Here is a 13,905-nt window from a genome sequence, read left to right on the forward strand (position 1 = left end):
AAGGGTCAGCTAACTGGACCAGTTGACAGTTGCAGTGATATTGTGTTGCAGCCCCACCTGCAGGAGGAAATGTCTTCTGCACTTGGCATTGCGTTCAGCTGTTGTGGGCACGAACCATGACTAAGCAGGAAGTAAACCTGGATGAATCTACTCACCAGCCTGAGGGCAACCTGATTGCACAATCTGATTGAGACAAATTCAGAGAAATTGGCAGGAGGCAGCACATTAGGTGTCAAAGGACAAAGACTCTTTGGAAAGTCGCTCATGAAGACAGAACAAGCACCGTGCCCACGTCGACAGACTATGACCTACTTATTCCCACCCTTGCATTTATGTCCAATTTGGTTCATTTGGTCATTACAAGAATCTAGTTCATGTTCTAATGAACTCTCTGACCTGCTGGCTTTCATGTCATTTCTATTATCTTTGGTCAAGAAACCAAAACAGATCTTGTTAGACTAGTGTAGAGTCCTGCTGGGGGCTACCTCGGGAATGTCCTCATGCCCTTTGGCAGCTTGCATTTCAAGGCCACGTTTAAATATTTCTGATACATAAAAGCACTTAAAAGAATTTCAAACATGGGCCTCACCATCTCCATTTACCCTTCTATTTCACATATCACCCATGCTGACTTGGAAGTATACTGCCACTTTCCACAAAGCCTGCAACTCAGACTTCATACAGATTTTGGAAATTCAAGATGATGAGATCTCTTTTGAAAATTGCTGTTGAATTTGTATTCATCAGACTCTGAGAGTGCACTCCAAATTCTCATCACTTAAAGTGTCAAATATTTTCCTCATACCATTACCATTTCTGTTTATTTTGTTAATTGTGTTAAATTGGTCATTTTAGGTTATGTCTTTTTTAACCTTTAGAACTTTCTCCTTCTTTCACAATTCACAATGTTAAATATCACCATTATTTCCCCCCTTGGACTTCACTGGACAAAAGAGAATGAACCAACCCCATGAGGATATCCAAGAGACTTTGTTACCTTATTCTGGAAGAACATTTACTATAATGCCCATTATCGGTTTCATACAAGTACTTCGAATTATTTGCACTTACAGGACATTTGATTTCTAAGGGCCCACTGCCACAACAGGTGATGTCACAATACCATCCGGGCTTGAGCCCATGAAGGGTTTGTCTCTCCAGACAAACAGCCCATATTCTTTGACTTGGGTCTTCATGTCCTAGTTCAGTTAATGCTTGCACAAACATGGCTCTCGCTTTATCTTCGTGCCGCCGTCCATGCACTAGTGCAGGTAAGTGTTCACTCGGCTTGTCGTGGCCATGACACGCTTTACAAGCCCACTTGTGTCGAGGTCAGTTTGATCGCTCTTTTGGAAAGTCCTCATCCTTGTCAAGACTCCATGAATATTTGATCCTGTGATGAGTTCTTTACATTGTTCGTGCCACATATGGTTATTGTTTTGGCCGATTGTTCATTCTTGGAGCAATGTTGCTTCTTCCTGAGCGAATGCAGTCAGCTTGTGTAGGAACTCAGCAACAGAGGTACACTCTCCAGACAGTTTAGCGATAGCGGGCGCAGCGGGAACTTACCATCAGGAGCGGGGTCCCTCGCCGGGGATCCCTGGAGGGTAGCTTCGACCGCCGGCCCTGCGGTCTGCGGTGCTTCTGGCTGCGGCGCGGCGGGAACTTTAAATCTCTGACCGCTGGCCTGTGGCCTACACCAACTTGAAGCCACAGTCTCCGGTGGGGGAGGCACCGTTTCAGGACTTACCTGGACTTTTTACCTTGTCTGCATATGGTCATCTGGACGCCCGCAGCGACGGCTGCGGAGGGTTGAGGTCCCGACCACGGGGGAAAATGGAGGAGGACTGGCCAATTTGTGTGTCTTCCACCACAGTGATGAATGCTGTGGTGGATGTTTGTGTTAAATTTTTATTGTGTTTTTGTGTGTTCTTTGTCATTGTACCGCTGCTTCATTGTACCGCTAAATTCATTTCACTTGCACTTTATGTGCAATGTGACGAATAAAACTGATTGTTGTTGTAGTTATGTTTAGACGTTTCCACTTCCATGGTGTCCGTGACATTGAAGTCCTCCTGAACAGCATATTCGAGTGGGAGCTTTGATATCAAGTACTGAGAAACACTTGACTTTGACACTGTTGTACATAGAGCATTGATAATTCCAGCAATATGTGTGGGTGCAGATTTCGTTGTTGGCTGAAACAACTGTCGCAACAGCGGGTTGATCGTTTCCTGAGATCCTGCGTGTAGAAGAAAACAATAGAACTGAAACAATAACATTGTTACGATCAATTTACAAACTACAGCAACATACATACATGTACAAACATTTCTCAAACTTCCAATACTTTAATGTTGACATCAACAATATAACATTACACTTGATAAAAAATGGGACTGAAATAGAAATCAGAATATTTGGTTTATTTCCAGGGTAATGAAACAAGAATGAAACAACAAAATATCAAGTTCTCTACCTGGTATAATTTGCATTATTTGTACACACAAATATTTGTACAATCTTCACAAGCACTTTGAAAGAGCACTAATCTTTTAAACAGAAAATACAAGATTCAAAGACGAAAACTTGGACCGAAAATGTACTCACAATTTATACAGCGCTTTGTTCGCTTTTTTTAAAAAATCCTGAATGACCTTTGACAAATCGCATGATTCCTTGCATTTATCGAAATACCGAACTCGCTTATTGATTGTTCTGCATGGATAGAATGGACTGAAGGGTCAGTTACTGTGTTGAATGCCTCAATGAAACTATGGATTAGCAGGTTCCCTACACATTACTACACTGAATACATCTGCATGTGTCCAGTCATTCCATTGTCCATGCACTATTGGACTGCATTAACCCTTTCATCACTGTTTAACCCTTTCATCACTCAAATCTACTCTGCCATTCAATCATGGCTGATCTATCTTTCCTTTTCACCGCCATTCACCTACCTTCTCCCTATAACCTTGACACCAGTACTAATCAAGAATCTGTCAATCTCCATCTTAAAAATATCCATTGACTTGGCCTCTACAGCCTTCTTTGATGATGATTTCCACAGATTCACCATCAAGTTTGGATGCTCACTCTCTCTCTTCAAATCTAGGTCATTAATGTATATGTATGCTCTCAACTCCCTCTTTCTATAACATCTGCGGGTGCAGGCCCAATTGCGTCCCTCTCGCTCAAGATATGGAGACAACTCAGGAAAAACTTCAGTTTACAAGGCCCTTCCATCTTGACCCCACTGCTTAAAAATCACATCTTTAAACCTTCAAGTAAAGACACCGCATTCAAAACCTGGCATAGTAATGGCATCAGTAGTATCAAAAACCTATACAAGGATGGCATTTATTCGTCTTTTGCGGAGCTCTCGTCCAACTATAGCCTCCCAAACTCCCACCTTTTTCGTTTTTTCCAGATTAGGGATTTTGTGAAGAAGATATTCCCCAATTTCCCAAATCGCCCCCCTGAAACCCTGACCGATTCCATCCTAACTCTAGATCCCAACCAGAAGAAATGCATCTCTTTTTTGTACAACTTGTTAGGGTCGGTTATATTGAAACCTCATAAAAGCTGCATGGGAGGGCGAGCTGAATGCGAAACTAACAGACCAGCAATGGGACTCTGCCTTGGATTTGATCCATTCTTCCTCCATATGTGCCCATCATGGCCTAATCCAATGCAAAATCCTTCACAAAGTCCACTACACAAATGCAAGATTATCTAGAATATACCCCGCTGTTAAAGACACCTGCAACAGATGCAATCAATCCCCTGCCAACCATAGCCATATGTTTTGGTCTTGCCCTAAGCTAGCAACCTTTTGGAGGAGTGCTTTCGACGTGCTAAGCAGAGCCTATGGCCAGACTATTCCTCCAAACCCACTTTCAGCTATTTTTGGTATTCCTCCCAACACCAACCTCTCTGTTGCGTTGAAGCGGGCCCTGGCTTTTACAACCTTGTTAGCCCGGAGACTGATCTTGCTTAACTGGAGGCTTACCTGTCCCCCGACACACGCCCGCTGGATCAAGGAGGTGCTCTACAATTTAAAGCTTGAAAAACTTAGGTTCTCTCTCAAAAGCTCTACCAAGACATTCCTAGATACATGGAACCCTTTCCTGGAACTTGTTAACTCTCTCAACTTCTCTCAACTTGTTTCCCGGACTCGGAAGAGGACTGATTGCCCTCTATCACTTCTCTTTCTTATTGCAGTTTCTAAACCCTCATCCCCCCTCCCTCCCCACACGTTTTTTTTTTTTTTTTTTTTTTTTTTCGTTTTGTTTATCTTATCGTATTTGTGTGGATGTGTACGTATGTGAGTGTTGTTTGTCCCCGTTGGTCCCGACCTGATTCGGGTGGATCGAGGGTGGGTAAGGGTAAGGGTTTTGAGGGTCATTTACATACTGTTGTACAATTATGTCCTGACTATCACTGTCTGTTATCATTGTATGTATGCAAATTGCTGTGAAATTCAAAATTCAAATAAAAATCTTTAAATTAATGTATTGTTGGGAGCAGCCAAACTATGAAGCTTGGAAACTATAGCTTACCAGCCTTCTTATTTTCTTGTCCATCTTGTTACAAATGTTGACCTCGCTGTCATCGTCCGGCCTGAAAAGGACACAAGCTTCCGGCAACAATCAGTGGAAGCCATCGCTAGTCGCAATAGATGATGGTGGTGGCAGAATTAGCTCAGGATATTTCCAGTTTCCAGCCCAGCGCCGTGGACGCTTCTGCTATGGGTCGGCTTACCAGTCAAAAGGAATGGATATAGTTCCTTTGAATAAGTTTCAGTTCTGCTGAGAAGCATAAGAATCTGTTGCTTTGTGATGCAGATGGTGCACAACCTGTCTGCTGACAGACTTGAGGCTACCGGCCCTTAAAGTAGTGAGGGTCTCTTCATAGATGGAAGAGGCATCATAATGGCTCTTGGCATAGAGTTCCAAAAAGCGGGGTTATCTCTGAAATAAGCACAGGAAATTCAGTGAATACTCAGCATCCATGGAGAGAGAAACAGTTGTCATTGGAGGTAAAACACAGTGCTGGTAGAACTCAGCGGGTCAGGCAGCATCTGTGGAGAGAATACACAGACATATTTTGGGTTGGGACCCTTCTTCAAACAAGGGGAGTGAAAAATTTGGAAAAGAGAAGCTGGCAAAGCCTGGAAAATTATAGGTAGAGAAAGAATGGGGGGGGGGGGGAGCTTTGATTGGCAAATGCGTGGAGTAAATGACAAAGACATGCGGTGTAAAAGATGCAACGGGGAAGGGCGGGGGATAAAAGGGAAATGGAGAACTCGGGAATGAGAGATCAGTGATGGGTGTATAAAGGAGGCGAAAAAAGTAGGATTGGGCAGATGGGAGATGGTGGAAGAACATGTGGGCATCAGTGTAGGAGTGGGGCATGGGAAAGAGATGGGGCAGGGGCTATTTCTTGTAGTTGGAGAATGTCCTTTCCTAGAGGAATGGAGGGGATAGTATTTTGATTTTTAAAGTGAGTAATACTGGAACAGCATAACAATTTCCCAACAAATTTCCATGAAATTAAATATTTCGACGAATCACGATTCCTACTTTACACCATGGTGTGGCATCTAAATTAGCCCTACAACTAGAGGGCAGCACGGTGGCGCAGCAGTAGAGTTGCTGTCTTACAGCGCCAGAGACCCAGGTTCAATACTGGATACGAATGCTTGTCAGTACGGAGTTTATGTTTTCTCCCTGTGACCGCATGGGTTTTCTCCAAGAACTTTGGTTTCCCCCCACACTCCATTGACATACAGGTTTGTAGGTTAATTACCTTGGTATAAATGTACAAACTGTCCCTAGTGTGGGATAGTGTAAATGTGCGGGGCTCGCTGGTCGGTGCGGTTTCGGCCAAAGAGCCTGTTTACGCGCTGTATCTCTAAACTAAACTAAACCTAAATTTTTTTTTTCTTTTTAATTATTTTGCCTTTTTTCCATATTGCACTCAATATCTATTTTGTGTCAAGTTAATTCTTCATCTCTCCATGAAGTGCAGTTTTGAATTATGGTAGCAGCTCATGGCAATAACGCTCAGCTGATGCTTACAGCCAACATACACTGAGGATAGTACTGCACACAGCAACTATGTATGTATTAGGTGGCAAAAATTGGCCTTCATGGGATGCAAAAGCCAAACACTAATCCTTTGGGATCTTTTCATTTTAATTACATAGTGTTTACTACCGCAGGTGTTGCCAAACCCATAAGAATTTTTAAAACCAAGTTCTTGGAAGAATAAGACGTAATGGGACAGGTGTGTTCAGGGAAGATTTTCCAGAACTAAGAGGGAGTGGGAGTGCAGGTAGCCAGAAATGGAGGAGGTTAATAATCTTGGAGTGATGTATTGATTGAGGATATAGGAAGAGGTGGGGGAATTTGGAAGCAAGACTGAGAATTTACAAATCAAATGTTTCTGAACTGGGAGAAAAGATACGTCACTGAGCTCAGGGGTGATGTGTGAATTGTATTTGGTGTGAGATAGGACGTCAAAGTGGGGGTAGAAAAGTATTGAAATTATCACATCTAAAGAAAACAAAGGCATGAATGAGGGTTTCATCAGCAGACAACTTAAGTAAGAATTGAGTTGGACAATCTCGCTGGGCCAGAAGGTAAATGTGTGTGATGTTGCAAGTTGTGTCATAAGAAAAACAGCATTTTTTTCCCAATTGTTATCAAAGAATAAAAGGGAGTGGAGGAAGGTTGTGGCTTGTAACAAATATTGGGATGTCATCAAAAAACACCTTATTGTCATTGATAGTTCCTGGAACAAAAAGTTTCAGAATTATCCAGCTAACTCAGAGCAGGCGTAAGATGGAAAATTATAATATCAAGATTCAAGATTCAAGAGTTTATTGTCATGTGTCCCAGATAGGACAATGAAATTCTTGCTTTGCTTCAGCACAACAGAATATAGTAGGCATAAACAATACAGTACAGATCAGTGTGTCCATATACCATTGAATATATATATACACACATAAATAAGCATATAAAGTGCAGTAGGCTAATTAAAGTTCAGATTTTGTTTGTGTTGAGTTTAATAGTCTGATGGCTGTGGGGAAGTAGCTATTCCTTAACTTGGTTGTTGCACATTTCAGGCTCCTGTACCTTCTACCTGAAGGCAGCGGAGAGATGAGTGTGCAGCCAGGATGGTGTGGGTCCTTGATGATGCTGCCAGCTTTTTCGAGGCAGCGACTGTGGTAGATCCCCTTTATGGTAGGGAGGTCAGAGCCGATGATGGACTAGGCAATGTTTTCAACTTTTTGAAGTCTTTTCCGCTCCTGGGCTCTCGAGTTGCCGAACCAAGCCACGATGCAACCGGTCAGCATGCTCTCTACTCTGCACCTGTAGAGGTTTGAGAGAGTCCTCCTCGACATACCGACTCTCCGTAATCTTCTCAGGAAGTAGAGGCACTGATGTGCTTTCTTTATAATTGCATCAGTCTTCGGGGACCAGGAGGGTTCTTCGGAAATATGCATGCCCAGGAATTTGAAGCTCTTGATCCTTTCCACCATCGATCCGTTGATATAAACGGGACTGTGCGTCCCCATCCAAAGTCCACAATCAGTTCCTTGATTTTACTGGTGTTGAGAGCCAGGTTGTTGTACTGACACCATTTGGTCAGTCAGTCGATTTCACTTCTATACTCTGACTCGTCTCCATCAGTGATACGTCCCACAACAGTGGTGTCGTCGAAGAACTTGATGATGGAGTTTGCCCTGTGACCGGCTACACAGTCATGAGTATAGAGTGAGTACAGCAGGGGGCTAAGCACGCAGCCTTGAGGTGCTCCCATGCTGATTGTTATCGAGGCTGACACATTTCCACCAATGCGAACAGACTGTGGTCTGTGAATGAGGAAGTCGAGGATCTAATTACAGAGGGATGTGCAGAGACCCAGTTCTGAGAGCTTGGTAACCAGCTTGGAGGAGATGATTTTATTAAATGCCAAGCTGTAGTCAATGAATAACAGCCTGACATATGAGTTTTTGTTGTCCAAGTGGTCCAGAGCGGAGTGGAGAGCCAGCGAGATCGCATCCACCGTTGATTTGTTGTGGGGGTATGTGAACTGCAGTGGGTCCAGGTTTTTGTCGAGGTATGAGTAGATTTGCGCCATGATAAGCCTCTATAGGTCAAATGACAACGAGGAAAACGAGTTTGTGACGTAACAAATATTGGGATGTCATCAAAAATCACCTTATTGTCATTGATATTTCCTGGAACAAAAGGTTTCAACATTTTCCAGATAACTCAGAGCAGACGTAAGATGAAAATTATGGTATCGGGCAAATGACAATGAGGGAAAATCCATGGGACAGCTGACAAGAGGGATTAGACCCTGCTGGGGGTGTTAAGGGTTAGCACTTCAATGCAGCAATGGCGTAGACTGCAAACTACAGGGTTTACACAGTTGAAAATGCACAGGGGCGCTGCACGATTGGCAGCCTCGCCAACATTCTGTCTGTTTTTTCGTCTTATTTTTGTTATTTTTTGTGAGTTTTAAAAGTTTGTGTAAATGTTCTCTGGTTTGTTTTATGTGGTGGATGGGGGAGGGGGGTCGGCAGAAACATTTTTTCAGTCTCTTACCTTGTCGGAGATGCGATTGTTTTCCAGATCGTATCTCCGATCGCTCTGCGGCCTAACATCATGGAGCTGGAGGCCTCGCTCGGGACTGACTTTGAGCCCCATTGCGGGGGCGTGAACTTACCTTCGGAGCCGATCCCTTGCCTGGGATCGCTCCAACCGCGGCCCGCGGACTTTACCATCGAGAGCTCACAGTCTCGGGAGAGACCGAGTCAGGAGCTGCAACCACGAAGAAGGTTCGACAAGCGGGTCCGATCACCAGTGCGGCGGAACTGAGATTCCCCCCTGATGCAGGAGCTGGATCGCCCCGATGTGGAGGGCCCGACCACCGGCTACGGGAATGAGATCGTGCCGTCAATGGAAGGCTCAAAGCCCCTGACCGCGGTAGAGCAAAGAAGGGAAGAGATTGAACTTTTCTTTCGCCTTTCATCACAGTGAGGAATGTGGAGGAGTCACTGTGGTGGATTTTATGTTAAAATGTATTTTGTGTGTTCTGTTCCTTTTTATTTGTATGACCTACTTGGCAAATGAAATTCCTCATATGTTGCAAAACATATGTGGCTAATAAAGTATTATTGTATAAAGTATTCTTGTATTGTAAACCGTTTTGCTGCACCCCTAAAAAGCTACGACAGATAATGGAATGATACCTCTAGAATCTGCAAGAGCAGGGGTGGAAGAAGGCCCACAAGTAGATTACCCAGCTACAGACCATGGAACAGAAAAGACTATTAGTAGGATTACTGTGTCAATGAAAGGACAGTGGCTCAGTGGTAAAGGGAAAGAAGCTCCAGGTCTATTCTTGTGGTTGGCAGAAAGTAACAACAGCAAAGGGCATTGAACGTACTTCTTGAGAAGTCAATCAAATCAGTTGAGTGAAGTCCAGTGACAGGTAGAAAACCACAGTTTGCAGGACATCATTACCCCTGTCACTTTTGAGGAGGGAACAAGCACTGTAGAGGGCAACATAGGTGGTGGTGAGGCCAATCTGCCAGTCAGGGATTAGAGGACTGAAACCTAGAATTAAATGGCCCAGGGCAAATGAAATGAAGTTATTATAGAACAGTTAATATAGATTTGGTAAAGGCATAGAGAGCTTGAAAGGGACAGTGGAAAACAAGTTAGAGGAGATGGGAGCGATCATTTATCAGTATGGTGCTGACAAGTTTGGTTGAGGGAAAGAAGGTGCAGGTTCTACAGGTGGTTAGATCTAGACAACAGGGAGATATAGAGAAGGTAGACAAAGATGCTGGAGAAACTCAGCGGGTGAGGCAGCATCTATAGAGAACGAATAAGCGACGTTTCGGGTCAAGACCCTTCTTCAGACTGATGTCGGGGGGTGAGAGGGAAAAAGAAAGGAAGAGGCGGAGACAGTGGGCTTGTGGGAGAGCTGGGAAGGGGGAAGGGGTAGGAGGGAGAAAGCAATGACTATCCAAAATTAGAGGTCAATGTTCATACCGCTGGGGTGTAAACTACCCAAGCGAAATATGAGGTCCTGTTCCTCCAATTTGCGCAGGGCCTCACTCTGGCAATGGAGGAGGTCCAAGACAGAAAGTTCAGATTCATAATGGGCGTGGGAGTTGAAGTACTGAGCCACCGGGAGATCATGTTGGTTAATGCAAACTGAGCGGAGGTATTGGACGAAGCGATCGCCAAGCCTGCGTTTGGTCTCGCCAATGTAGAGAGTTGACACCTGCAACTGCGGATGCAGTAGATGAAGTTGGAGGAGGTGCAAGTGAACCTCTGCCTCACCTGGAAAGACTGCTTGGGTCTTTGGATGGAGTCGAGGGGGGAGGTAAAGCGACAAGTGTAGCATTTCCTGCGGTTGCAAGAGAAAGTACCTGGGGAGGGGGTGGTTTGGATGGGAAGGGACAAATTGTCCAGGGAGTTACAGAGGGAACGGTCTCTGCGGAAAGCAGAAAGGGAGGAAATGGGAAGATGTGGCCAGTGGTGCGATCCCGTTGGTGGTGCCGAAAATGGTGGAGGATTATATGTTGTATGTGATGGGATGGAAGGTGAGGACAAGGGGGACCCTGTCCTTGTTTCAAGTAGGGGGATGGGGAGTACGGTTTAAGGTAAGCGAGAAAGAGTGTAAGCGCACTCTGAGGAAAGATGTTTATACCTATAGGGTGTTGGAATCTAGAATGTATCATGGGGAAATGATGGAAGCAGGTATTCTCACAACATTTAAGAAGTGTCTGGACAAGCACTTGAATTTCCAATGCACAGAAGGCCACAGACGAAGTGATGCTCAATAGATTAGTGCAGGTAGTATAAGCGAGTTCGATATTTCAACTGTGCATGCTCAGGTCATAGGTCATTCGTGATAAACATTCTCGACAGCTGAGCTGCTGCATGTATACAGACCTGTGTTTTATCCACATTTTCCAGTTTTGCTTCTTCGGGGAAAGAAAATACTGCATGCAAAATTATTTAGGTGTATTTATGGTTCATTTGTACAAAACTACGATTATTGTGTTGGTTTTATTGCTTTATGCTTTGGTGAGTTCGCGAGATCGTGATGATGAATAACACACATTTTTTATTGCTTTTGTTTTGATGGGGGGGAGAATTAAATGAAATGTATGATTTCTATAACTATCAATAGACTTCTGAATCAGTTCTACATGTACATGTGTAAGTAAAGTTGTGTTGGTCACGAGTCTCCTGACTAATCATGTCTCTTCTGATTCCCATAACATTGGATAATTTTAATCAGTATTTGGCATTCTAATTTTCTGTTATAATCTTGTGATTGTATAAATTAATTCAATATACTTGCACCATTTTCTTTTGCATTGTAACTTGTACCGGTAAGTAATGGACATGTTTACAGGACCCTATTTGAATTAACATAAGATTTACTTTGTTATTTGCTTTGTTTTATATGTTACTGGGCAAAGCCATGCGCATTTGTGCAATTTTGGACTGTGGGAGCAGCACGTACCACCTGAATAAGTGGACGCAGAATGTGTGTGACAGCCATAAGTGTAAATTTGCAACGGGAAACTGTTTCTGCCCAACTCCCTTCAAACTCTACCCATTTCCGGCAGAGGAGGGATGGAGCAGCCCGGTTGCGTTGGTCCAAGCTGGTCAACTGAAAGGACGAGAAAGGCAAGAATTGGCAGCCTGACCCCAAAGGCAATAGCCGCGTGTGCTCTCAGCACTTTGTGGAAGGCGAGCCAACAACGCTCAATCCAGACCCGGTCCTGAATCTTGGTTATTTGTTATCGAACGCCCCAATGTCCCCATGTACACTCCCTCGCAGAGATGTGTCTTTTTAAGCTTCATCTGCCCATTATCGCTTTCATATAAGTACTTCAAGTTATTTGCTGTTGGCTCTTGGCCGTATGCACTTACAGGACATTTGATTTCTCAGGGCTCACTGCCACAACAGGTGCATGTCACAATACCATCCGGGCTTGAGCCCATGAAGGGCTTGTCTCTCCAGACAAACAGCCCACATTCTTCGACTGTTAGGTCTTTATGTCCTAGTTCAGTTAATGCTTGCACAAACATGGCTCTTGCTTTATCTTCGTGCTGCCGTCCATGCACTAGTGCAGGTAAGTGTTCACTCGGCTTGTCGTAGCCCATGACACGCTTTACAAGGCCGCTTGTGTCGAGTTTGATCGCTCATCCTCGTCAAGACCCCATGAATATTTGATCCTCTGCTGCATCCTTTAGTTGTCCATGCCACATAGGGTCATTGTTTTGGTTGATTGTACATTCTTGGAGCAATGTTGCTTCTTCCGGAGTGTATGCAGTCAGCTTGTGTAGGAACTCAGCAACAGAGGTACACTCTCCGGACAATTTTCGTAGCGATAGCAGATTATGTTTAGACGGATCCACTTCCATGGTGCCCATGACATTGAAGTCCTCCTGAACAGCATATTCGGGTGGAAGCTTTGATATCAAGTACTGAGAAACACTTGACTTTGTCACTGTTGTACATAGAGCATCGATAATTCCAGCAATATGTGTGGGTGCAGATTTCGTTGTTGGCTGAAACAAATGTCGCATCATTAGAGAAATAAACAGTTGTCATTGGAGGTAAAACACAGTGCTGGTAGAACTCAGCAGGTCAGGCAGCATCTGTGGAGAGAATACACAGCCACATTTCGGGTTGGGACCCTTCTTCAAACTGAAGGGGAGTGAAACATTTGGAAAAGAGAAGAGAGGGCTGGCAAAGCCTGGAAAATTATAGGTGGAGAAAGAATGGGGGGGGCGGGTAGCTTTGATTAGCAAATGGGTGGAGTAAATGACAAAAATGAGAGGTGTAAAAGATGCAACAGGGAAGGGGAGGGGGATAAAAGGGAAATGGAGAACTCGGGAATGAGAGATCAGTGATGGGTGTATAAAGGGGAACCCCCGTTCTCTAAAGAATGCCCTGGTCTGGAACACCTCATCCTGGGTTCAGATGCCTCGTAGACGGAGGAATTGGGAGTAGGGGATAGAGTTCTTACAGGAAGCAGGGTGGGAAGAAGTAGTCCAGATAGCCATGGGAGTCAGTGGGTTTATAGTAGATGTCGGTCAATAGTCTGTTGCCTGTGATGGAGATGGTAAGTGATGGAGAGGATACAGTTAAGAAAGCGGTGGAGAAAGGCTAAAGTTGAGGGTCTGTTTGATTGATGTAGCAGTAAGCAAATTGTAGTAGATCCAGGTTCTTTTTGAGGTAGGAGTTGATATGCGCCATAACCAACCTCTAAAAGCATTTCTTCATCACAGTGACTAGAATCACTGGCACTTGTCCTGCCATTCAATATCATCATGGCTGATCTACCTCAGGTTTCAACTACAGTCTTACTCAATCTTTGTAATTTTACTTCTTTTAATTAATTTGCAGTGCAACCTTTTGTCTGAGTTACTCGCTTTCTACCTCATCCAGCAACCTAGTCACATGACCAATTCTGGGAATTAAATTGTTGAGTAGAATTGACTGGATTGACCTTAAAGTGGTTTATGTATATTCTGTAGCTGAATCATATCAAGTATTTGTTTGTGCTTGTTGTGATTTCACAGAAAGATGGTTTACAATTCAGGGTTAATTGTCAATGAAAACATTGTGAAATATTGTGAAATTCAGAAAGGTGCAATTCATGACTGGTTGACACACCAGTCTGCACGCTTGAGAAGATTTAATATTCCGGACATTAATATGCAAATCTTGCTCGACTCCGAAGACCGGGGAACCCCCTCAACCGGGGAGGAGGGATGAGGAAGTCGGCGATGGCAGTGGACGCTGGGCAAAGGGCCATTTTCAGGATGGCAGCGGACAAAGGAG

At 44.1% G+C, this 13,905-nt stretch overlaps 1 long non-coding RNA gene across 1 annotated transcript in view; it reads right to left on the bottom strand.

Moving 5' to 3' along the window:
- Window positions 1-1,066: 1,066 nt before the first annotated feature.
- Window positions 1,067-13,905, bottom strand: part of LOC129701127 (uncharacterized) — a 42,080-nt gene continuing 29,241 nt past the window's right edge. The window contains exons 3-4 of the long non-coding RNA XR_008724158.1: window positions 4,566-4,976; window positions 1,067-2,242 (exon numbers count right to left, since the gene is read on the bottom strand). This is a non-coding gene — a long non-coding RNA (uncharacterized LOC129701127). The remainder of the gene's footprint in view (window positions 2,243-4,565; window positions 4,977-13,905) is intronic.

This window comes from Leucoraja erinacea, chromosome 10 (genome assembly GCF_028641065.1).
Source record: "Leucoraja erinacea ecotype New England chromosome 10, Leri_hhj_1, whole genome shotgun sequence".
Taxonomy (NCBI): domain Eukaryota; kingdom Metazoa; phylum Chordata; class Chondrichthyes; order Rajiformes; family Rajidae; genus Leucoraja; species Leucoraja erinaceus.